At 37.0% G+C, this 26,979-nt stretch overlaps 1 protein-coding gene and 1 pseudogene across 1 annotated transcript in view; both read right to left on the minus strand.

The window, feature by feature from the left end:
• The window catches only part of LEKR1 (leucine, glutamate and lysine rich 1), a 175,705-nt gene that overhangs the window by 64,479 nt on the left and 84,247 nt on the right, over positions 1-26,979 (minus strand). The gene's annotated exons all lie outside the window — the stretch shown is intronic.
• On the minus strand, positions 907-5,799 carry LOC138387745 (small ribosomal subunit protein eS1 pseudogene; annotated as a pseudogene).

The following is a 26,979-nucleotide window of genomic DNA, read 5'->3' on the forward strand; positions in this document are numbered from 1 at the left end:
GGAGTTCTATTTACACAGGCACAGCCAAAAGATTTCAACACACACTCTCAAGAATGAGGAGGGAAGGAAGTTGATGCTTGTCGATGGTGGTCTATGACCAGGCACTGTGCAGAATGCTTTCTCCTACATCATTTCATTTGTAACCACAGCTACCACGAAAAACAGGTACACATTTTTTTTTTTTTATAGGCGAAGACTTTAAAGATCAGAGTAATTAAATTATCAAAGCTATTTAGAAGTGATCCTGTGATTTAAACTCAGGTCTGCCTGATCCCAAAGCCCTTTTCTCTCATACACTGACTCTTGAAATATAAAAGCTACCAGGGAATACAATATTTGTCCATAAAAGTGTGGTTAGCAAGACTACAAATATGTTACCATATTCCTAGAATCTTTAAAGAGGTATATTTAAGACAAATGAAAAGTATTATTTTACATGAAATATGTAGTAAACGGGTATAAATTCAAACTTCAAAACATTTTTAATTTTTGAAAGTTTAAAAATTAATATAATTGATGAAAGATATTAAGACAAATATGTTGTCATTGTGACTGAGTTTATGAGACTGACATCAGAGAGAACAATTATGCCTTACATAAAATGTCCCTTGGCGCTTTTGTCAGGATATAATCCTTAACTAGATGAAGCATGGGTCTGAGCCTATATGGTAAATTTTATGTTATTACTTCTAAATGTAGCTATAATTAAAAGGAAGAATTATTATCTTAAAAATAGACTCCAAAGAACTGGTACTTGATATGTGAATTTTATTCAATTAATTCTCAATTACCTGAGAATTAGAATAGCAGACGGTAAAAATGGCAGCTAATTCACAGCCCATTTTATTGCATTGAAAATTCTTCTTCTTCTTCTTTTTTTTTTATTTAACAGATAGGACTCTTTATTTGTCATTAAAAGTCTGAATTTTAAACAGATTCTTGGACTGGTGGTTCATATCCATCAGCTCGTTCAACTTTAGCACCTGTCTCATCACCAGTAGCTTTTCCAGAACTACTACCTTCACCATGAAGCTCCATGGGTTTCCCCAGTTCAAACTTGGGCTTCTTCAGCATTTCACTTTTCTAATAAAGACATCATGGAGAGGATAAATAGATTGGCAAGCCTTTTCTATATCTCTTCCAATGCTGTCCGGAATCATTTTATTGACTACTTCTTTCAAGTCATTTGTTTTCACCTCTCTGGTCATGATTTCCATCATCTTCTTCCGGATTTGGTGGACCTGTTGGTGCTGAGCCTAAGAGGTCTTCCATATCTGATGGTTGCGTTTTTTAGTAAAACCAACACAGAACAGATGAAGCAAATAACCATCAGTAGTCCTGACATCAACATGAGCTTCAATCATAGTCTGCCATTTTTTAACCATGGAACACATTTTGTCACCGGTAAGGTCCATGCCATGAAAATTAGTCAGGCAGTTTTTGCCCTGAACATCTTCAGTAATCAGCTTGAATTTTCTAAATGCAACTTCATCATTTTGCAGATCAGCAAGGCTCACTTCAAACACACAACCCTTGAGGCCATCCGAGGCAACTTTTGTTCCTTGAGCCCTGGTGACTAGTGTTTTCCCAATATTTCTTATATTGAACATAGCAGTTGCCTTCACATCATACCAATCTTTCTTAGAAAATGGATCAACCACTTTCTTCTCAGCTTCCTTTTTGCAGCCTTTCGTAAGGTGCTTGTTCTTGCCAAACTGCCATGGTGCTGCTCTGAGAGCCAAAAGGGCTGAAAATTATTCTTAAGCTTACATTTGAATATGTATGTGCATCACAGTTCCAGAATTTACCAGGCTTAAAGTAAAATCAACTATACAATCATGACCTAATTCAAGAAGAAAGAAAAAGCTATTCTACTTTCTAGTATTATTCTCTCACCCTATCCACCTAAATCTCCCTTTCTCCCTCTTTCAACATAAACATAGGTAGCTTAGCTTTTAATTCACAGTCAGTAGAGAAGCTACTTCCTCCAAGATTATTTGCTATATATTTTATAGCATCTCTGAGTAAAATTGGGAAAGTAAATAAATGTTTTACTCTAAAAAACAGGGACCTCTGAAGGCTGTCTTATGAAGTAAACAGAAACAGAAAATACAAGAATATTAACAAAAAATTTTTTATATAAACAGAGGAGATACCACATAGACTTGAGGGAAAAAGATTCATTATAAATAATTCATAATGTAAAAAGGCCACCAGCGTATAATCAGGAGTAATTAATATATTTTAATGTCTTTTTTAAAAAAAACTTAAGTCATATTTTCTCTGATCAAGAAGTGCTAAGAGTTATTTTTCAAAAGGATAGGATATTTCTTTGCTGTTCTGAATGAAGTATAAGCATCCTACTCGTTTATTATAGGTTCTGGTAGACTAGGAGGGTCCTTTGGTATTCAGAAGCAGAGTGCCCAGTTCCTGTCCTTAATAAATAAAGGAATATAGTTAAGATAAGCAGCAAAGATATTAAGCCACCTGCACAAAACAGCTCCTTCAGTTTTTGAGGCAAGGAGTTCTTAAATAAGTGTATTGTTCTGTGCAGTCCTTCTCTATAGTTAAATAAATTCAACTTCAATTTTCTGTTATTCAGCATGACATTGGATTATGAGGCAAAAGGCCCTAAATGCCTACCAAAAGAAAGAAAGCATTGGCTTTAAACACCATGCAGATGTAAGGCGGAACCCATGGAAACAATCCAAAATTTACAACAGCAAATTCTACTATGTGACAGTGTTCTTTGCAGATATTAAATAAAAAGCAAATGATTTTAAATGAACAAGACAAAAAAGAGCTCTTAGCCTCTCTTCATACGAAGCCAGCTGCTTGCTGGATAGCATTACACAGGCATCAGATTTGGGGTAATTAGACATTTAAGAGAATCTTGTTATTCTGAAAGGTTTCTAGAAATGACAAATATAAAAAGGTATTCAGAGCTATTTTACAGGATGATACAAAACTTTATAGTCACTTGGAACAGATATTAAGTTAGTACAATGTTTTAGAAAATAATAAATAAAAGCTTTATAGTGGAAAGATATTTCAAGCGTAAAACTTCCTGGATAAAGAAAACACCAAAAATTTTAAGACCTGGTTCAAAGTAGTGCTACATGGAAAAAAATGATTGCAGGTTAAAGCAGCAGAATGAATGAACAAGCAGGCAGAAGAACTGGAACCCAGAGATCAGAGGAAATTTATACTTAATGAGAAATTCAAGGCTATATATATTTTTTTAAATGGCAGAGATCATTGATGAAAGGAAAAACAAAATCTCAACACTTTTAATAAACAGTCTATGATAGGATTGTATAGAGGCATCAGGCTGAGCTTGAAAGCCCGACACCTAATTTCAAATCCTGGGTCTGCTTCCTACTAACTGTATGACTTTAGGCACTCCAGTTTTCTTATCTGTAAAATGGTCACTGTTGCATAGGACTGTTCTGAGAGTTATATTACTTAATCTATGCAGAGAAGAGGAACAGTGGCAGGAGCATTGGGAGCACTACATCCATGCTATCGTTGGGGGTGGTGTTGAGGCCACTCCTCCACTTTTTTTTTTTTTCTATTTCAGCATATTATGCAGGTACAAGTGTTTAGGTTACATATATTGCCCTTGCCTCTCCCCACCCTCTGAGTCACAGCTTCAAGCATATCCATCCCCCAGACGGTGCGCATCACACTCCTCCACTTCTGCTTCAAATCTCATCACTGCTGACCTTGAGGACTTTGTTCTTGAACTTGGGCCTGGTGTTACCAGTGATTATCTTTGTATAGAGAAGAGTAAAAACAGGAGTTTTAACTGTTTTTTTTTTCTTTAACAATCTATAGAGCAACTATGGCAAAATGTTAAAACTTGGTATATATGGGCCAGGCACGGTGACTCACGCCTGTAATCCTAGCACTCTCAGAGGCCGAGGTGGGTGGATTGTTTGAGCTCAGGAGTTCAAGACCAGCCTGAGCAAGAGCAAGACCCCATCTCTACTAAAAATAGAAAGAAATTATATGGACAGCTAAAAAAATATATATATATATAAATTAGCTGGGCATGGTGGTGCATGCCTGTAGTCCTAGGTACTCAGGAGGCTGAGGCAGGAGGATTGCTTGAGCCCAGGAGTTTGAGGTTGCTGTGAGCTAGGCTGACACCACGGCACTCTAGCCCAGGCAACAGAGTGAGACTCTGCTTCAAAAAAAAAAAAAAAAAACTTGGTATATATGGATGATGGTTTCACATCCATTTGTTATATCATTCTCTGTATTTTTCTGTATTAGAAAAATTTATAGATATGTTATTTAGAGAGAGACCTTGCTTGCGCAGGTCAAGGATGATAGCATGTTCTATACTAAGGAGTCTAATCAACTCTGTTTTGTGTGCCCAAGGTACAAAAGAAAACCAAAAAGAGGAAGAAAGCTTGTTGAGGGATGTGGGTAGAGGGAGGAGATGAATTTGAAACAGCAATGAAAGAATAAGGAGTACAGAAATTCAACTGTAGCTGGAGAGGGATGTTTGCTTTGTTTTGCCTTTAAAACATGTGATATTGGGACATGTTCATTTGCATTTAGGAATGATCCATTCTAGAGGGCATCCACACTTGCAAATTTAATGTATGTCTTCTGACTTGCATCTTATGTATGAAAAAAATTGTACTTTTTACAGGTATTTAAAAAAATTGCACAAATCATGTTAAGCTACAAATTCCATTTTAACTCTTACTTTTTCCAGTTAATAATGTGTTTTTGAGACCTATCCATGTAGCTATAAGCAAATATGATTCATTCTTTTCACATATATATACAACACATTTTATTTACCCAGTCCTATAGCAATGGAACCTATGTTACCTGAAACTTTCTGTCACCACAAATAATCCTGAAACAAAAGTTTTTTATGCATCTTCTTGTGTACTTTACGGGAGAGCTTGTCTGAAGTATGTGTCCAGAGTAATATTAGTTATAAGTATGAGGTCACAGGCATACACATAAATACTACCAAATGGTTCTCAGAATGGAGGCACTAGCTTACACTCCCCTCTCACTCAATGCAGCTTCCTGCTTTCCTATACTCATTAGAAATAGCTATTTTTATAATTTTTGCCAATTTAAAGAGTATAAAGTAGTGTCTTACTGGGGGTTTAATTTGCAGTTCTCTGCTTATGACTGAAGCTGAGCATTTCACTTTATATTTCTTAGCCATTCATGATTCCCTTTTCATGATATGACTTTTCCCCAGTCTCCTTTCTATCAACTCCAATCTAGCTTTTTTCTTCACTTCTCCATAGAAACAGCTCTTTTCAAGGTCACGAATGACCTGCTATATTGGCAACTCCAAAATTTAATTCTCTGTTTTTATTGAATTCAAACTTTATGCATCATTTGACGCAGTTGTTTTCTCCCTCTTGGCAATACTTTGACTATTGCTTCTCAGTGTCTGTTGATGATTCTGATTCTTAGATCTACTCTAAGTGTTGGCCAGCACCAAGGCTCAGTCCTTAGCCCTTCTCTCTCTCTCTCTTTTTTTTTTTTTTTTTTTTGAGATAGAGTCTTGGTCTGTTGCTCCGGCTAGAGTGCAGTGGCTTCATCCTAGCTCACTGCATCCTCAAACTCCTGGGCTCAAGTGATCCTCCTGCCTCAACCTCCTGAGTAGCTGGGACTACAAGCATGCACCACCTCGCCCAGTTAATTTTTTCTATTAATATCTTAGCCCTTTTCTCTACCTGCATTATCTCCCAAGGTGATCTCATTTAGTTTCATGGCTTTGAAGAGCATCTGTATGTGCGTGTCTTCTATCACCATCATTACAGCTAATAAACATACATGGGCACTTACTATGTGCTAGGCACTATATCCTAAGTGCTTTCGACTCATTAAATCTTTACAATATAAACTTACTAGCATGTAAGTTCTATGAGAGCAGAAACCTTATCTGATATATTCATAGTGCCTGAGACAAGAGAGTTGCTTTAAAAATAATCATTGAAAGAATGAATAAAACTTTGCAGACTTTAGAAATAAGAGTGCCAGCAAATATGTTTAAAATTAAGTATCAAAGATTAAAATATAGTACATGGAATGGAAACAGTTGTGCAGTTTTCACTGACATTATCTGGTATGTATCTTAGTGTTAAAACGCAATTTTCTAATAAATATGTTATTTTATAACAATAGACACTTATTGAGAACCTACCTTAGTTATAGTTAAGTTCCATGCTAGTTATATTCAGTATATAAACATCAACATCAACAAGATATATTCCCTTGTTCTTAAATAAATTATAGTCAAGTGCCTCATTTGGTCTTGGTGAATGATAAACTAATGTTTTAAATAACAAATCAATAACTCCTTTAAACTAAAGTCTGTTTTATTATTTTACCATTTTTAAATTATTTAATTAGATGTTAGTTATGTGGTTGAAACTGTGAGATTTCTGATCAGATATAACTGATCTGAATGAACAAAATCAGTCTGCTGCTTTAGATATAATTTATACATCTATATTGTCATATGACAGTTTGATGAGATCTTCACCCTTTACAAAACTAATATCTCATTTAAAACTATTATAATAAGCCTTCACAGAAGAAAACTGTGTACATGTAAAAATATACACCAATAATAGAAGTTCTTTATTGAGTATCTGACTATGTCAATTTCAAATTAACATATTTTAACTTTAGCAAACACCTTACTTACAAAGCTCAGATGGTAATACAGCCACTTACAGAATTCTTTCATTTTAGCGTTTATATTTCAGAGGTTTGATTCACACCTATTTTGAAACAAGTGTTCTTGAAGTACATTTAACACTTTCTGCATTATGCCAGAAGGGATTGAAATAACAGTTGGAGATTTTTATACATCAGATGCTAGAACAGGTGTGGATATACAGTTTAAAAGATGCAATTCAGTACAGATGTAGTTACATTAAAACATTTATTGGATAAAAAAAAAGAAAAAACAGGGTTAATAACAAAGTAAATGAATAAATGGAAGATAGAGAAGTTTAGATCTAAAAATATTTAACACATTTTCCAACAGGGTTACATAACTATATAAACATCAACTTCTTTTAATGAATCAGTGTGTTTCATGATCAGAATGCTTACAGAGATTCCTTAATGCAGGACTAATTCACACAAAAGTGTGAAGAGATAAAGTGTATCCACAGAGTACTGATTCTTCTTTCTGCACCCTTTCTCTCCATGCTGGGATGGCAGTAAAACAGGTACAGGACAAGAAATTCTTCAAAGGAGTACTTTCATGCTACAAAACTACTTTGAAATAATTGCATTATAAAAAAAAAACTATCATGCAATTACATAATATAAAAGTAAAAAGTAAAGAAGGAAACAAAATTTTTTATATAATTTTAAGACCAAAGAGATCCTAAAGCAATATATACAGATATGTAAAAAAATTTAGCTATCAGGATGTTTATTATAATACCATTTTAACAGAAAAAGTAGTGAAAATAACTGTCCAACAATAGGGTAAGATTAAGTAAATTATGATTCATCCAAACAACAGAATATTTTGAATATTTATTGACATGTAAAGATTTCATAACAGTGGAAATGGGAGGGTAGAGATTATAAAAACTCTTTTATCTTATTTTTATAAAAAACATATACTTAAGGCCACGTGTGGTGATGACCACCTGTAATTCCAGCACTTTGGGGGGCTGAGGTATAAGGATCGCTGGAGTTTGGGACCAGCCTGGGCAACATAGAGAGACCCTGTTGCTACAAAAAAAGATCAAAAATTATCGTGGTGTGGTGGTGCACGCCTGTAGCCCTAGCTACTCAGGAGGCCGAGGCAGGAAGATTGCTTGAGCCTAAGAGTTTTAGGTTGCAGTGAGCTGTGAACGTACCACAGCACTCCAGCCTGTGCTGCAGGGTAAGACCATGTCTCTTAAAAAAAAAAAAAAAAGGAAAAAAATTTAAATCTAGAAAGATACATATTAAATGTTTATAACTCTATCTGAATGTTGGAATTTCCTAATTAGTAGTGAACATGGCTTATTTTGGTAAAAGGAAACAAAAAAAATCATATTAAAGTAGCCTAACACTAAAACATGTAACATACCCATCTCATAACCCATTGATGGTTTTTGTAACCCATCATCAGATACCTACCTTTCCTTTCAACCTCTTCTGCCTTTCCCATATAGAAACTTACATTTCCCACTAGCCACACTGGAAGGGGCCTAGCACAGTAGCTCACTCTGAAGTATAAATTAATGATAACAATATATATGCTTTGATGCTTACAGGCAGTGGAGATGTCAGGTTAAGAGCTTAAGTTTTGGCAGCACAGTTTTGGAATCAGGTTCTATTTCTGCTGATTAGTAGTAGCTGTGTGGTCTTGGGCCAATGACTCAATTCCTCTAGGCCTCTGTAATCTCACTTGTAAACTGGAGATCATAAAAGTGCTTAACCCAGGAAGGTGACAGTAAGGAGGTACCTGCAGTTTCACTGTGCCTGACTTGTGGTAAGTGCTTCATGAATGTTAGCTGCTACTCAGATTAAAGTAGGAAATCTACCTGAACTCATAAAAATAATTTTTTTAAAATGATGTAAGGACAGTATTAGCAATAACTAGTCAGAGAAAGATGTTGGATACGCCGGCAAGAGATAAAAGACATTGGATAAGGGGGTGGGAGGATGGGGAGAGGAGGTCATTTATTTTCCATTAAGACAGTGTCACTATTACTCATGCTATTGGCCCATAAATGCGGATGATCTGTAAATGTCTATGTTCTGTGCCTGGGGAGTCCATGTATGAAAAAGTGTCTGTGTGTGTAGGAGTGGGCCCATGTAGGTGCTAGAGAAGAAGCAGGTTAAAGCTCCTCCCTCCCACCCCCGCTGCTTAGCTGGAGCTGCCCTGAGGACATATAGTGCTTAGTGCAGAAGCCTCATATGACAGAGAAGACAGAACATCAACCACCTTTGTTCCTGATAAAGCCTAGTGTTAATCATATGATAGATGCCTAACTAATGCTGCTGAATGACCAAATAAATTTGTGATTGGTATCTGAATGAGCAGGAGAAGAAAAGAACTTACACTGGGGTGGGGGGGGTGCATTCACATTATGCCACAAATGTAAAATGGGAGAAAGAATGAAAGGCGCGAATCTGTCTGACAGAGGTGGATTTAGGAAATGAGACAAAGGATAAAGCCCAGAGGATTAAAAAAACTGAGGTCTAAAATTTACCCCCAAGGCCTTAAGGGGCATGGTACTGTCAAAGAAAGTGGTAAGACTAAAATCTAGCCTTAGAAGAGGAATACAACATCGGAGGTGAAGAATGAGGAGAAAAGGTTGCAATGGCACAAGTGAAAAGTGACCAGAGAATAAACCAAAATTACAGCTATCTCAAAGGAGAGAAAGGAGTCTCAGAAAAGAGACATCCCTCCTGAGAAGTGAATGATCATTATAGAAAAATTCCTCTAAGATCCATACATTCATGAAATGGAGACAATAAATAAAATAGTGGTACTCTTTAGATAAAAGTTCAATGTTGGGGGCAAATGAAAAAGCAAGGAAACAAGGATAATCTTATAAGATTCCAGTGATCAAAGACCAATGGCTTCCACAGGAGGCCCATTTATTAAACTCCATACTTCAGTGGTGACCTCGCTCTAAAAACGGATTCTCATGATTCTAGTTAGCACTATCTGGCTTGCAACTTGTTTAGAGACACAGAGAAACTGTATTTTTTGTGTTGTCCCGCTGTTGGACATAGAAGCAGCCTGCAGTGTCCCAATATTAAGCTGGTTTCTTTTAAGGGCTGTTGGATTTAGTATAACTAAGGATCACTGTGAACCTCCTGCTTTTATATTTGTAAAATCAGCACTTGCCCCCTTTTATTAGAAGCTGAGGTTGGTTACGTTATTCTCATTGGAGCCCAGTTCAAAAGGAATCACAAAGGCTGGTCAAGTCACCACAGTCAGCTCCCTCTGAAAATCATACCTTGCAGGTAAGGTCATAGTGGAACTCTGTTCATAGACTTCTCCGTCTGCTACACAATAGATGATTCCTGAATTAATCATAGGCACTCCCTTCTTCAGCAACCTGTTCTGAGAGCAGGCAGGCTACTGTTACAGCTAACCAAGGTGACTGGAAGATAAATGAGTGGATGCAAATAGACCTTTGGGCAAAGAGAAATTAAAATTATAGTTTTCCTTTGTAATTAAAATAGTATTTAAGGAAATTCTAATACTTTTATCCTTGATATAATCATTTGGTTTGTTATCACCAGGAAAACCACTTTAAAAGGCAGCTACATACTCTACATTTATATAGTTTTTTAGGTGCTTCTACTGTCTTGTTTATTCTCCTAATGCTTTAAGGTAGATAAGAAAAGCTACCATATTCTCATTTTATAGATAAAGTAACTGAGTCAAAGAAATTAATAACTTGTCCAAAGGTTTAAACAGGACCAGAAAGCAGAAGTGTTTGAATCTTAAATAAGTATTTTTTTCAACTGAACCACATCACTCATTTTGACTTTCACTTTACTAAAAAAGCTACTGATTACAGAATGCAGTACTTATACATGCTACAACGTGGGTGAAACTCACAAACATTATGGTAAGTGTAAGAAGCCACACACCAAAGACCACATATTATATGGTTCTATCTGTAGGAAATGACTGGAATAGGCAAACCTAGAGAAACAGAAAGTAGATTAAGTATTGGTAGGGGACGGAAAGGAGTGTAAAGGGAGTGACTATTAATGGCCACAAGGTTTCTTTCTGGGGTGATAGAAATGCTCTAAAATTAGATCCTGCTGTTGGTCACACAATTCTGTAAATATCCTAAAAATAATGAATTGTACACTTAAAGTGGGTGAATTTTATGATTTATAAATTATATCTCAATAAGGCTGTTTTTAAAAATTCTATTAGTATATTAAAATATTATATGCAAAATAATTTCATCAAATTATTCATGCTATTCATTATGTCAGACAGCTTACTGAAAGAAAAAAGTCAAAAGTTTCTTCACTTGGAATAAATCTGAAAGTTGGTCAAATAAATTTAAGGAAGGATATTAATGCCGAAGTGATTTACCTGAACTCTATCTTCCAATATTTGTGACTGCTGACAAAAAGAAAAGGATACTTTATTCTAGCAGCTGGGAAGAAAATCATTTAAGTGAACCAATTTGTGGGTCAAAATGACCTCGGAGAGGAGTATTATCAATTGAGACAAATTGTGCATTTTGGAAGTTATATTAATGTGAACTAAACATAAAATTATAAAATTTATGTAAATAAATCTTTAAAAAGGGAACCAAGAATTTAGTCTTCAAAATTTTATTTTGTATGTTGACTTTCCTATGAAAAAGTTAAATTTTTGCATTAGGAGCTAGGTTGCTATTGACAGCCCATTATTTACTCTTAAACTACTATTAATTATATGCACCAGAATTAACACATGTATTTAAATTTGTGAACATCTATATTTTAAAAGATAAACAAAAGGAAAATGTGGGGAAAAACAAAGTTAAAGGTTTTTATGTAGAAAAGTAACGATCATAAAAATCATATACTTGAATCAAAGTTGAAATTGTACACTGGTGATTTAAAAGAAAAAAGTAATAAAATGTAAAAATATGAATATTTAACTTTGGACACAAACAAATGTCATCAGAATTAGAATCACAGCATATTAGAGCCCAAAGGGACTTCTGAGCTCTCAGTCCTGCCCTACTCAGTCCCCTAGGTGTGGACACATTCATTGAGGATAAATGGCATGTCAGAGTCGCCTGGCTAATGTGTTGGAGGGCCATGATCTTCTGATTCTTGGCCTAGCATGCTTTCACTTAATACCACACTGCTGGGGAATGTGGGGTCGGGGGCTAGAAGACACAATAGAGAGATTGTTGCATAGTTTAAAATGGAGAATGATTAAGTTTATTCTAAAAGTGAATTTTAAAGTAAAAATTATGGATATATAAAATATTAGAACAACTTTTAAAATGTATTTATAAGGAAAGACAATAATGGTATAATATTCTGCACAGGTTTAAAAATCCAGAGTGTAAAAACTAAATTTCATATTAGTCAAAGTGCAACATGTTACGTCATTTAGTAAGAGAGGGAACCTAAGAGAGTAAGGAACAACTAAAAGCGTGGGTGACAGCAGGCCACAGTATAGAAATTCAAGTGAGATGACTGAAGATGCTGTAAGATACAGGGGAAATAGTATAGAGTTTGAATTCTCAGAAGGAGAATGCAAGGGGAGGACAGAGGATGGGACAGAAAATTATGCCAGGAAAATAGAAGGGAAGATGTTCAATTAGTACTAGAAAGGAAGAGCCTTATTATTATAATTAACACTTTTTTTATAGCAAAGTAAAAACTTGTTTTATTGAAAAAAGAATCCAGTACAGTCAACTGAAATAAGATGATAATTTAAATGAGCATATGCTTCACCTCCCCTAAAATATTTGAAAGTAGTAGAAAGTTCAGAATAAATTTTTCACAATCGGTCATACTTTCTAAAGCATTTCTGTAATCATTAAAAGTTATTTCTAGGAATTTCAGGACTTTATAAATTGTACAAAATAGATAATTAACACTTAAAGCTGGTTCTACAACTGTGGAGAGGCTGGTAAAATGGCTTGTTGGAAAGAAGTATAAACAATGTAAATGCTTAGAATTGGATTTAAGATTATTAATTAAAATAAGCCATTTACAAAGTTCATATCAAAAAGTGAACTTAAATACTTTCTATTATATTCTTTAAAAAATTATGCTCTTAAAAACAAGACACAAGAAAGAAGAGATGAGGGGTGTATCAGTCTGCCCTTTTGATTTTGATTTCCCCAAAGAAAATCTAAAATGCTCTGCCCATTATGTTAATCCAGTGATGCATCTGCAGAGGACATTCACTGCAACATATTGGTTTTTCCTCTTCTCAAAAGGTTGACATTATTTCTGAAAAACATTAATAATCTGGAAAAACTATAGATGGTAATTATCAAGATAATAGAAAATTTTAGATATTAATTGGCTAGTAACAAAAATTAGGCATACATTTAAAATAAGCCAGATTTAAGAAGATAGTTGAAGTTCATAAAAATTATGAAAGTAAATGTCATAAGATGATAGAAAAAGTAAAACAAAATAATTTGAAGGGCAACATGACTGGAGTTACAGAAATTCACGGAATATTCTCAATACAGAGGACAAAATAATTCTTCCAAGAATTGCTAAAGTTAAGAGCACCTGCACATACAACCCATGTGAAGCTAGGAAGTGAGAAGTCCCATGAAAATCCATGGAGTTGGAGAACACCTACAACTAGAAGTCAAAGTGAAGATGAGGCCCACTGGGGGGCATGTGGTAGATGTCCAATAAATTACTTGCTGAAAAAATGAAATCAATCCCTGGACACAGTCAGCCCAGGGCTGATAGGTGGGAACAGATGAGTTGTGCTAGGAGGCTAGTGAATAAGTTAGTGGATAGTGGGCAGAGATAAAATCAGATTATTAAAAGCAGAAAACAGGTAGTAGAGAGGAGGGGAGAAAAGGGGCAGGCTTGGAGCACTGGCGGTGGGAACACCTGAGAAAGTCCCCCATGGCCCCTAGTGGGAAGAGGAAAGTATAACTAGTTTGAGATACAACCCTGCAAAACCTGAGATAGAAACTTTACTGCCTTTCCTGAATTTGTAGTTCTATAGCCTTCCTAAATCACTGTAAATACTTGCAAAATCAATTAGAAATAAACAATATGTTGGTGCAGTCGGTTCACCAGAAAGGTATTTGTGGATAAAGCAAGAGGTACCTTTATGAACATTTTTCTAAATGCTTTGACAATTTCTACACTGAGACTCTGACGTGGCAATGAGTAAGATCGTTACTGAATTAAAAAAGAAAAAAAGCAATCTGGTATCCTTCACAGATAGGTACACAGAATGTGGCGCTTGTTATCCCTAGTTGGGAGTAGCTCTAATAATCCTGTCACTGTGACTACCATTTTAAATGGTTTCAACCAAGAGAAATGTAACAGCCTTTTAAAATGTTTTTTCTGTTAACATAGTTTGGGTGTTACCTATGGAGTGAATCTATTCAATACCAGCAGCAAAAATGAAGTCATAATTTAGTCTTGGAATTATATTGCTCTTTGCTCTGCAATTACACTGCCCCTCAGAAGAGTCTGTGTTCCATCTTTAACTGCACAATCTCTGCAGGAAGACCGAATAGATCAGTCTTCACCTGTACTTTTGATTTGGATATAGACGGCACTTAATGAAAGTGAGGACTTAATGAATATAAAAACTGTCGCTAATTAGTACTATATTGTTTGGGGGAGGTTTTTTACTGCAGGAGCTAAATCTTGAAAGATGTGTAAGGTGGTGTTTTTCGTTTTTGAAGAAAGTTTATTTAGTGTTAACATCAGAAAAAAGTTAAAAAGGGAAAAATATCACTCTTTTCCATCACCCTAAAATTTATTTTCATATCTCCATATTCCCTCTGGTTTCTATTCACAAATATACCTACTTTGACATAATTATAATATACATACAATTTTGTGGATTGTTTTTTACTATGTAACATGATCATAAGCATGTTCCTATGTCAATGCTCAGTGTTCATACTTTCATTTTTAACTCTGTATAATGTTTTCAATTTTGGTATGTGATAATTTACTACTCATTTCATTAGTGTTGGGAATGAAATTCGTTCTAATCATTCACTATTATAAGTATTAACTTTTCACATAAATACTTTTCTTCTGCTTGTTTCCTAAGTACAAATTCTTGAGAAGGAGATTACTTGATCACAAACATTTCTATGGGTTAAAAAAATATAGTAACCATTTATATTACCAAATGAAGGAAAACCTTACCATTAAATTCTTTGTACTAATTTAAAAGGTAAGATTTTTGTTTAGTTATTAATAATTAAACATTTTGTGTTTGTTTATTATGTGTTTTTCCTGTGTTAATGGTCTGTTTCTTGGGGTCTTGGAGTTTTCTTACAGTTGAATAAATCCTTTATATGGTACGGATTTTAACCCTTTGCAAATCATACACGATACAAATACTTTTTGTCAGTCTGCTATATTCAGGTTGTTTGGCAGTTTTTTAACTCACGAATTCTACCTTTTTTTAATAGGCAAAATCTGTCAATCTTACCCTTTGCAATTTTTAAAGTGCTGCTTTATCCCTCCATAATTAGAATACGTTCTGTATCTTATTTGTGCTGTGCTAGTTTTCCTGTTGTTTTTCCTTATGTAATTTGAGGTTTATTTTGGTGTACTTGGTTTATTTACTTTAGTTATCTCTATACTACTTATATAATTTTGCTTTTTCCTATTGTTAATGATCATATATTAAAATCTCATTCTACTTCTAGATTTGCTACTCTGTTCTAAAGGTATATATTGCCATTTTTATAGCAGAAACACATCACTGTAATAACACAGGCTAAATATGCAATGGCTAGGTGGCTGAACATGGTTCTTCCTTTATAGGCTATATAAAAATATGTACTTTCCCCAAGATCTGCTCCAAGAACAAGTGACACCAAGAAGCTGAAGCAGTAGAGAATTTATTCTGGGATCACCTGGTATCAGGACCAGAGGAAGAGGCGGGTCAGGTAGGTGTCCAGTGTCTTAAGGACAGCTGCATCCGCACCAGATAGTTCTTTGTGACATGCTTTTGGCTATGAATCTGGCAGCCTCGCTTTACTGGGTTCCTAACTACTTTCCAAGCCTGGTTCTTCCACCTTTTCAGAGATTTAAAATATCTAAATAATATCCTTTCAATAAAGTCCTTTGCTATTTGAATTAGAGTTAGTTTTGGCTGCTTGCAACTGAGAAAATTCACAAATGCACTTCTTTTTGAAAACGTAAGCTACTTCTATTTTCATTTCTTTTTTTTTTTTTTACTATGCTATAGCGTGAATATCATTTTCCTACATTCCTTATTATTTTTTTTCATATTTATTTATTTATTTTTTTGTATCTTATTGTTATGGGGGATACGGAATTGCAGGTTACATACGTTGCCCATGTACCTACCGTCTTTACCCCCAAGTCAGAGCTCCAGGCGTGTCCGTTCCCCAGGTAGTGCGCATTGCACCCATCAGGTAGGTATATGTCCCTCCCCCCCACCCCCCCTTCCCGAGTCAGCACCTTCAAGTGTTACCATTCCCCAAACGGTGTGCAATGCACTCATTGTGTAGGCATACCCCCATCCCCTCCCCCACGCCCCACCTCAGTCTGATATCCGATTGGTGTCGTTCCCAGATGTGTATTTAGGTGATGTTCAGGGAAACCAATTTTCTGGTGAGTACATGTGATGCTTGTTTTTCCATTCTTGGGATACTTCACTTAATATAATGGGTTCCAACTCTCTCCAGGAGAACCATAGAGATGTCATATCTTCATTATTTCTTATAGCTGAGTAATATTCCATGGTATACATATACCACAGCTTACTAATCCAATCATGTATTGATGGGCATTTGGGTTGTTTCCACATCTTTGCAATTGTGAATTGTGCTGCTATAAACATTCGGGTACATGTGTCTTTGTTACAGAATGACCTTTTTTCCTTTGGGTATATGCCCAGTAATGGGATTGCTGGGTCAAATGGCAGGTCTACTTGAATCTGTTTAAGATACCTCCATAATGCTTTCCACAGGGGTTGCACTAGTTTGCAGTCCCACCAGCAGTGTATGAGTGTTCCTGTCTCTCCACACCCATGCCAACATGTGTTGTTTTGGGTTTTTTTGATAAAGGCCATTCTCATTGGGGTTAAGTGATATCTCATTGTGGTTTTGATTTGCATTTCTCTGATGATTAGGGATGTTGAGCATTTTTTCATATGTTTGTTAGCCATTCTTATATCTTCTTTCCAGAAGTGTCTATTCATGTCATTTGCCCACTTTTTGATAGGGTTGCTTGATTTTTTCTTGCTGATTTTCCTGAGTTCTAAAAGATTCTTGTTATCAGTCCTTTATCTGATGTGTAGTATGCAAAAATTTTTTCCCATTCTGTAGGTGGTCTGTTTATTCTCTGGACTGTTTCTTTCGCTGTGCAGAAGCTTTTTAATTTAATCATGTCCCATTCATTTATTTTTGTTGCTGCTGTGATTGCCTTGGGGGTCTTCTTCATAAATTCTTTGCCTAGGCCAATGTCTGTAAGAGTCTTTCCTACATTGTCTTCTAGAATTCTGATTGTATCACGCCTAAGGTTTAAGTCTGTTATCCACCGTGATTTGATTTTTGTGAGAGGTGAAAGCTGTGGGTCCTGTTTCAGTCTTCTACAAGTGGCTAACCAATTCTCCCAGCACCATTTATTGAATAGGGATTCTTGTCCCCAGAGTATATTCTTTCCCACTTTGTCAAAAATTAGGTGACTATATGAGGATGGTTCTATATTTGGATTTTCTGTTGTGTTCCACTGGTCTGTGTCCCTGAACTTGTGCCAATACCAGGCTGTTTTAAGAACCACGGCCTTGTAGTATAGTTTGAGGTCTGGCAAATTAATACCTCCCATTTTGTTTTTGTTGCTTAAAATTGCTTTTGCTATACGGGGTCTTCTTTGATTCCATACAAAGTGTATAATTATTTTCTCTATGTCTGTAAAGAATGATGTTGGTAATTTAATAGGGATTGCATTGAATCTGTAGATCACTTTGGGTAGTATAGACATTTTAACAATGTTGATTCTTCCAATCCACGAGCATGGTATATTTTTCCATCTATTTGCAAGTTCTGCTATTTCTTTTCTCAGTGTTTCATAGTTTTCCTTATAGAGGTCCTTTACCTCTTTAGTTAGATATATTCCTAGATATTTTATTTTCTTTGTTGCTACTTTGAAGGGTATTGAGTCTTTAATTTGGTTCTCCGATTACTGCTAATGGCATATATAAATGCCTCTGATTTGTGTATATTAATTTTGTAGCCTGAGACTTTGCTATATTCATTAATCAATTCCAGGAGTCTCACGGTTGAATCCTGGGGGTTTTCCAGATATAACATCATATCATCAGCAAAAAGTGAGAGTTTGATCTCTTCCTTCCGTATTTGGACTCCCTTGATTCTGCTCTCTTGCCTGATAGCTCTCGCAAGGACTTCCAATACTATGTTGAAAAGTAATGGAGACAGTGGGCAGCCCTGTCTGGTTCCAGTTGTAAGTGGGAGTGCTTTCAGTTTTTCCCCATTCAGAATGATGTTGGCTGTGGGTTTGTCATATATGGCTCGTATCATTTTTAGGTAGGTTCCATCAACGCCTATTTTGTTAAGCGTTTTTATCATAAAAGGGTGTTGAATTTTGTCAAATGCTTTTTCTGCATCTAATGAGAGTATCATATGGTTTTTGTTTTTGCTTCTATTTATGTGGTGAATTACATTTATAGATTTACGTATGTTGAACCACCCCTGCATCTCGGGGATGAAGTCCACTTGGTCGTGGTGGATTATTTTTTTGATAAGTACTTGGATTCGATTTGCTAGTATTTTATTGAAAATTTTTGCATCTATATTCATGAGAGAAATTGGTCTGTAGTTCTCTATTTTTGTTGCGTCCTTTCCAGGTTTTGGTATCAATGTTATATTGGCTTGGTAGAACATGTTGGGGAGAATTCCATCCTTCTCAATATTGGAGAGTAGTTTATGTAGGATGGGCACCAGTTCTTCTTTGTATGTATGGTAAAATTCAGGTGTGAACCCATCTGGACCAGGGCTTTTCTTTTTGGGAAGGTTTTTTATTGCTGTTTCGATTTCAGTTCTTGATATTGGTCTGTTCAGGTACTCTATTTCTTCCTGATTGAGCCTGGGAAGACTATGTGTTTCTAAAAATTTGTCCATTTCCTCCACATTCTCCAGTTTGTGTGCATAAAGATTTTTGTAGAATTCATAGATGATATCTTGTATCTCTGTAGCATTGGTTGTGATTTCTCCTTTCATGTTCCTAATGGAGGTTATTAGAGATTTTAGTTTTGTGCTCTTGGTTAGTCTTGCCAGGGGTGTGTCTATTTTGTTTATCTTTTCAAAGAACCAACTTTTTGTTTTATTAATTTCTCTTATAGTTTCCTTGTTGTCCTTTTCATTTAATTCTGATTTGATCTTAGTAATTTCTCGCCTTCTGCTGGGTTTGGGATCGTTCTGTTCTTCTTTCTCCAGCTCTTTGAGTCTATTCGTTAGGTTGTCTATTTGCATGTTTTCTGTCTTTTTGGTATAGGTATTTATGGATATGAATTTTCCTCTCAGGACTGCTTTAGCTGCGTCCCATAGATTTTGATAAGTTGTATCTCCATTGTCATTTAATTCAAAGAAATTTTTGATTTCCATCTTGATTTCTTCCTTTATAGAATAATTATTCAGGAGAAAGTTATTTAGCTTCCATGACTTTGAGTAAGAGTGAGGGTTTCTGTTTGTGATCATTGTTACTTTTATTCCGCTGTGATGTGAGAAGATGCATGGTATAATTTCTATTTTTTTGAATTTTTTGAGACATGCTTTATGTCCTAGGACATGGTCAATCTTAGAGAATGTCCCATGAGCTGATGAGAAGAATGTATATTCTGTGGACTTTGGGTAGAATGTCCTAGGGATGTCAGCCATGCCCATTTGTTCTAGCATTCTATTTAGGTCCATTATGTCTTTGTTTATTTTCTGTTTAGAGGATCTGTCCTGTACTGTCAGTGGGGTGTTAAAGTCTCCAGCTATTACAGTATTGTTATCTATCATTTGGTTGAGATCTAGTAGGGTTTGCTTTATGAATCTATGTGCACCTAGGTTGGGTGCATATATATTGAGTATAGTCATGGCTTCTTGTTGAATTGTGCCTTTAATCAGTATGTCGTAGCCATCTTTGTCTTTTATTATTTTTGTTGGTTTGAAAGCTAAGTTATTGGAAATTAAGATTGCCACGCCAGCTTTCTTTTGGTTACCGTTTGCTTGAAATATCGATTTCCATCCTTTTATTTTCAGTCTAAATGCATCTTTGCAGGTTAGGTGAGTTTCTTGAAGACAGCAGATACTTGGATTGTGTTTTTTTATCCATTGGGCCAGTCTATGTCTCTTGAGCGGGGAATTCAAGCCATTCACATTTATTGAGAAAACTGATAAGTGAGACAGTTTTTTGTTCAGCTTGTTGGCTAGAACTTCATTGCAATGTTTTCTCTCCTGAGCCATTGTGGTATCTGGAATTTGATCTTTACCTCTTGAGTAGTTTTACATTCGTGGATCTTTCTTGTGCTGATCCGTGTGTAATTCTCTTTTGAGTACTTCTTGGAGGGCTGGTCTTGTCTTGGTGAATTCCCTCAACCTTTGTTTATCTAAGAATGTCTTGATTTCTCCTTCGTATAGAAAACTTAGCTTAGCTGGGTACAAGATTCTAGGCTGGGCATTATTCTGTTTCAGAAGCGTGAAAATGGGGCCCCAACCTCTTCTTGCTTGTAAGGTTTCAGCTGAGAAATCTGGCATAATTCTGATGGGTTTTCCCTTGTAAGTTACTTGTTTCTTTCTCCTTACAGCTCGGAGAAGGGACTCTTTAGTGGATATTTTGGTCAGCCTGATGACTACGTGGCGTGGTGTTTTCCTATTTGCTATGAATCTCCCAAGGGTCCTTTGAGCTTCTTGAATCTGTATGTCTAGACTATTGGCAAGGCCTGGAAAATTTTCCTCGATTATGTCTTCAAATAGCTTGTCCAACCCTTGCTTATTATCTTCTTCACCCTCAGGAATGCCAATAACTCTCAAGTTAGGTTTCTTCACATAATCCCACATTTCTTGAAGATTCAGATCATTTCTCTTACTTTTTCGATCTATCTCTGTGACTGACTTATTTAGTTGGAAGAAGTTATCTTCAATTTCTGAGATTCTTTCCTCTGTTTGATCTACCCGGCTCTTGAGACTTTCCACAGTGTTTTGTAGCTCTCTGAGTGAATTCTTCATTTCTAGGAGTTCAGTTTGGTTTTTCTTCAATATTTCAATTTCCTTAGTGAATTTTTCCTCCAAATCCTGTATTTTTTTTGTGTGTTTTCCTTGTGTTGTTTATCTATTGATTCTTGTATATTATTCAGCTTGTTTATGATCCATAATTGGAATTCTTCCTGTGACATGTTGGTGTTTTGAGTCTGGTTTGTGTCAAATGGTTGAGAGCTGGTATTTCTCTTTGGGGGTGAGCTTTCTGTTTGATTCTTTGTGCTTCCTGTGTTTTTTCGCTGGGCCCTTTCCATCTAGATTAATCGTTGGATCTTTTCTTATAGATTTAGTCTGGTTAACAGCACTCTTTGTGCTCTATTCTTAGGCTGTGAAGCAGTCTAGGTATATTGCTTCTTTTGGCAAGAGGGGGAGACTATTGTGTATTGTTTAGAGATTTTTCTGTTTCCGTTGGGGGACTGCTTCTGATGGGTCCAATCCTAGAGGACTGGAGTGATCCAAGACCGCTTTGGCGAGTTAGGACACTGTGTTGTGGTCTTTCAGAAGGCAGGCAGGGTCCACACTAATAGTAGACCGAAATTCTCTTTGTTTGTTTGTTTGTTTGTTTTTTTCCCTTTGGTTCTTCCTCTATAGGGGAGGTTTCTGTCTCTATCCGCAGGAAAGATACTAGCTATGGGGAGAGGACGGTACCCTCGCTTGCTCAGCGCCCCAGTTGCTGTAGCTCCCACGGGCAAAAGTCTGCCTTGGCCCAATGTCCCCAGGGATCAGGTTCCACACTCTCGCTTCTGGAGAAGTATTCAGTGATTACACATGGGCGGGGCCCCTATATAAGGTCCATGGACCAGGGGAGGAGGCCGTCCAGGGAGCCTCTTTGTACCCTATTGCTCCGCAGTGACTTGGCTGTGGGCCCTAAGATGGCGACTGCGCGCCTGCAGATCGCCGGCACTGGGGGTGACTGCTCAGGATCCGGTATGTACCAGAGCCAGGGACCTGGCCCGTTCCGAAGCTCACCGTGGGTCCTCAGTTAGAAGGTGAAAAGAGAGAAGAAAGAAAGAAAGAGAAAAAAAAAAGAAAGAAAAAGAAAAGGAAAGAAAGAAAAGAAAGAGGAGAAAAAGAAAGAGAAAAGAAAAAAGAAAAAAGAAAAAAAAAAAGAAAAGAAACACAAAAAAAACCAAACCAAAAAACACCAAAAACACCAACAAAAATGAACAACAACAAACTACATAGCACCACACCACACCGCAAAGTGGACCGATACACAAATCTGAAGTATATAGTTCAGCGACTCAATGATTTTTTGTTTTGTTTTGTTTTACGCCTTAGTGCAGCTCCGCCCCTTCACGCCCGCCCGGCTGGGTCCCGGGCGGTTTCGCAGTGGATCTCAAGATGGCGTCTGCGCGCCCGCACAGCTCCGAGGATGGTGGGGATCCAGTCTCCGTGCTCAAAAAGGCGCAGCAGCCAGAGGCCCAGAGAGCAAAGGCGCCCGCCGAGGCTGTCCGGCTCGTGAGCCGCCGCAAAAAAAAAAAACCCAGAAAAAATTCACCAAGAACAAAACATACAGTTCGGCGAGCCTATTATTCTTCTTTTTTTTCTTTTTTTTTTTTACACCTTAGCGCAGCTCTGCCCCTTCACCCCAAGCGCGGCCCCGGCGGAGATTGCTCCAGTGTCCAAGCCGCTCCATTTATTGTTGCCCAGCATGCTCATGCATATCCCGCACTGCTGGCGTTGGTTCAGAGACCAGCGGAGGGCGCCGGGCAGAGAGAGTCGCTCGGCACTTTATGGCTCCCGAGTGGTTTCGCCCTCATTTTCAAGATGGCGCCTGCAGATCTCCGGGGCTGGAGGGGACCGGCTCCCCGGCAGGCAGAGACCATCACTGCCCGGGTGCTGGCCAGCAAGGACACGCACCGGGGGTGACCGGCTGGAGAGCTGCCAAAAAAGGCAGCACGGGGTACAACGCTATTTGCTGTCCGGGAATCTTTTGTGTTTTTCCGTCCTGGTGCAGATCCGTCCCTCCTCGCCAAGCGCTGTCTCAGCTGAGATCCCCCAGGTTCTAAGGTAATTTCGCAAAAAAGCCTCCTGTCTACAATGTCCCACGTATCCCTCAGTGATTCTGTGCTGGCCTGGGACAGGGTTCTATTCAATTGGGAGCGGAGGACATTGAGGAGAGCAAGCCGCTTTCCCAAGAGGCTACACCCGCCCCGGCTGGGGGCGGGTGTAGTCGACCCGCGCTCCGCTGGCTAGTGTCTGTCCCACGTTCTGCAGAATCCCGCATTCCTAATTTTCGTTCATTTCAGACCTCACTCGCTTTGTTTGTCCCACGCTGATTCTCCATGGATTCACACCGCTGTTCCTGTGTGGGAGCAGTCCTCTAGCGTTGTGGCAGGTCCGGATCGATGCCTTCCTCACCAGGAGCGCAGAACCAGGCCGTCACCACCACTCCACCATCTTGGAACTCCCTCCTTATTATTTTTTTAAGCTAGTACCAAACCTGCCTGGTTATAAGGACTACTTATCAAAAATAAAGAGTCTTGAACAATCTAATTCAGTACGTTGGGACAGAAGTATAAGAATGCACATTTTTTTTTTTTTTTGAGACAGAGTCTTGCTTTGTTGCCCAGGCTAGAGTGAGTGCTGTGGCGTCAGCCTAGCTCACAGCAACCTCAGACTCCTGGGCTTAAGCGATCCTACTGCCTTAGCCTCCCGAGTAGCTGGGACTACAGGCATGTGCCACCATGCCTGGCTAATTTTTTTTTCTACATATATTTTAGTTGGCCAGATAATTTCTTTCTATTTTTAGTAGAGACGGAGTCTCGCTCTTGCTCAGGCTGGTCTGGAACTCCTGACCTTGAGTGATCCACCCGCCTCGGCCTCCCAGAGTGCTAGGATTACAGGTGTGAGCCACCACGCCCGGCCAAGAATGCACATTTTTAATGAGTCCCTTATACTTACTCAGCCTTCCCATTCTCACCCACCTATACCCTCTCCTTGAATCCTCACAGCCCAGATGTTCTTGTGGTGAGGCTATTTTGGAAAACACTATCCTAATGGCCCTAGCTTAAATTCTTATCAGATTTACTAGGTCAATGATCTATTTTTGTAAGGGGGAAATCCTCCCCCACCCCTACCTTTTTTTTAGGTAGAGAAATAGGGGAGCAGTGTTTTCATGTGCCTTTTTGGAATTCATTGACATGGTTAATGAGCCAACACAGGCTTTGAGCTGGGTTTGAATCTCAGCTGGGTGACCATGGACTACTTTCTCTATATCTGACAGGAATAATAAAAGCTTTCATATAAGGATAATCTGAGGATCAGATGACAGAAAATTAGTCGAATGCTCAGTGTTAGTCAAGTGACTGGCACAGGGTGGGAGCGGGGTCCCAGGTGTGAACATGTCTTCCATTTCTTCTCTTCTTGTTGTTATTATTTCCACAAATCCCATACACATAATCATTTCTTTTTTCAAATATGGAAAGGTTATTACTTAACCCTTCTCTGATTCTACAATATAAGATACTGTATCATGTCTTCTGATGTTTTACTATTCATCTAAGAAACAAAAATATTCAAGGAAATTGCTTAATTTATAAGCTAGAATAAAAAGATTAAATAGAAGGGAAACAAGAACAATATGCCTTGATTTGGGGGAAGAACTGCACTATGGGAAACTGCTTTAAGTGTAGAATGTATATTTTTGTCCTTTTAAGTCTACAATAAATAGCATGGCCTATTCAGAGTTTTATTTTATTTATAAATGTATTTAATTTTATAAATAGCTAATACATTTTAGTTCAGAGTAGTCTTTAAGATATGAAGTATATAGTAAAATTTCGCCCCTTGAGGAGGCTAGAATGATCCATGTGTAATAGAGTTCTAACATCAGTAAGAACTCATGTTTAGCTTAATATAGTTACAGATGGTTACATATAGAAATATTTATAGGTATGTATATATACACAGGTTAGTGTACACATATATATTCCTTTTCTCTGTCAACTGAGAGAGCCTAAAAGAAATAACAACCCCAGTATTAATAAACACAGCTAGAACCCAGATCTTGAATATGATTTTCCAATAAAAGGAATCAGGGCTTTTTAGAGAAATGGCTAATTCTAGGACTGGGGCAGGAAATATACAAGATGAGCTGTTCTTGTAGTGCCAGAAAATCAGGAAGTGTTTAAAAAAAACAACACACCCCCCCATTGATGGGAATATGTCCAAGGAACACAGGAGCCAACTAAAAGAACTTCTAATGGTCAAAATTGGAAAATTTGAGCTAAAAAATTAATGAAATATACAGTATTGGATTATAATCTAAGTATAAAATAAATATCTGTGAGTCTATACTCATACAAATAATAAATTGATAAATGGTGAAAAGAAACAAATCTCCCATGCAGAAGAATTCCAAATAATTTATGTAGCTGCTCCTCCCTAGAGAAGAGGGAGCATAACTTCCGAGTCAAGTCTGGGTTACACACAGAGACTTCTTTCCAAAGAGTACAATGTGGAAAGCAGGAAAGGAATAACTTTACTGTGGAGAAACCAGACAAATACTACTTTAACCAAGGGTCAACATCAATAGTCATACATTATGTTGATAGTTTTTAGTCTTAACAAAATACGGTGAAAATGCCACTTTGCCTTCCATGCTTTTCTTCCCCCAAACCCATAACTCTACTTTAATCCTGAGAAAAACATCAGACAGATCTAATAGAGGAGCATCCTACAATACACCTGACCAGTACACCTTCAAACCACGAGGGACATCAAAAACAAAGAAAGAGGAGCCTAAGAAGACATGACAACTAAATGTAATGTGGTATCTTGGATGAGATCTGGGAACAGAAAAAGGACACTCGGCAAAAACTAAGGAAATGTGAATAAACTATGCACTTTAGTTAATAATGATTGGTCAATATTGGTTCATTAATTGTAACAAATGTACCATACTAATGTACATTGTTAACAATAGGGGAAATTGTAGGGGAGGGGTCGTATATGAGAACGCTCTATAGTACCTTCTCATTTTTTCTATAAATCTCAAATTGCTGTAAAAAATAAAGCTTACTTTTAAAAAAAGTTTCCCCTCACTTATCTCTCATTTACCCAATTCCTATTGTCCCCAAATAGGTAAACACTGTTATTAGTTTCTTATGTATACATATCCAAAGATGTTAAAAATTTATATACAGTATAAGTAAATATGAATACAAATACATTTCACTTCTTTTTTACAAAAGTTGTGTCATGGTGCATATGCAAAATTATGTGTCTTGCTTTCCTTATTTGACAATATAGTTTGGAGTTCTCTCCATATCAATAGACAAGGAACTTGCTCTTTTTTTATGGCTACGTGGAATCTACTGTTTGAATATTGAACAGTTAATTTAACTACTCATCTAATTTTTTAGGTTGCCTGCAATCATTTGCTATTACCATGCTTCAATGAATAGCTTTGGACGTCTGTTATTTCCACTTATAAGGAGGCATCTCTACATGTTAATCCCTAGAAATGGAATTACAGGGCCAAAGGGGGGGTGCAATTGCATTTCAGACAGATATTGACAAGCTATCCTCTGTAACAACTGTACCAATTTAATCTGATACATAAAAATCAATATCTTAGTAGTTTTATTTTTCATTGATCTTATAAATATGAGAAATATTTAGTTTTGACAGCGTTTTATTTTGAGGGGAAAAAAGGTCAAAGCTAAACTCCAAAATATCAGTTTCTCTGAGAATCTATTGTTCATACATTAAGGAATTTCACATGGATTTATGTCGTCAGCGTTAACAGCTCCTAATGTAATAAATTCCACGAGTTTATTTTTGCTGCTACTTACTCTTACATGTTTTCAATGTATCTCTATCTAGCTAGATACAGCTTCTAGTTCTAAAAAGTTTCCAGGAATCTATAACCTTGGGGGCCATCCCATAGCCACCATTCCAGCTCAAGAGGAAAATCCAGGATATGAGAAAAGAATTTCAATTTTCTGAGGAATGCAAGAGTGTCTTTAGATAGAACTTGCTACATTAATTCCCTGCTTTTTCTAGTTCATAAAATCAA

This window comes from Eulemur rufifrons, chromosome 7 (genome assembly GCF_041146395.1).
Source record: "Eulemur rufifrons isolate Redbay chromosome 7, OSU_ERuf_1, whole genome shotgun sequence".
In the NCBI taxonomy this organism is placed as follows: domain Eukaryota; kingdom Metazoa; phylum Chordata; class Mammalia; order Primates; family Lemuridae; genus Eulemur; species Eulemur rufifrons.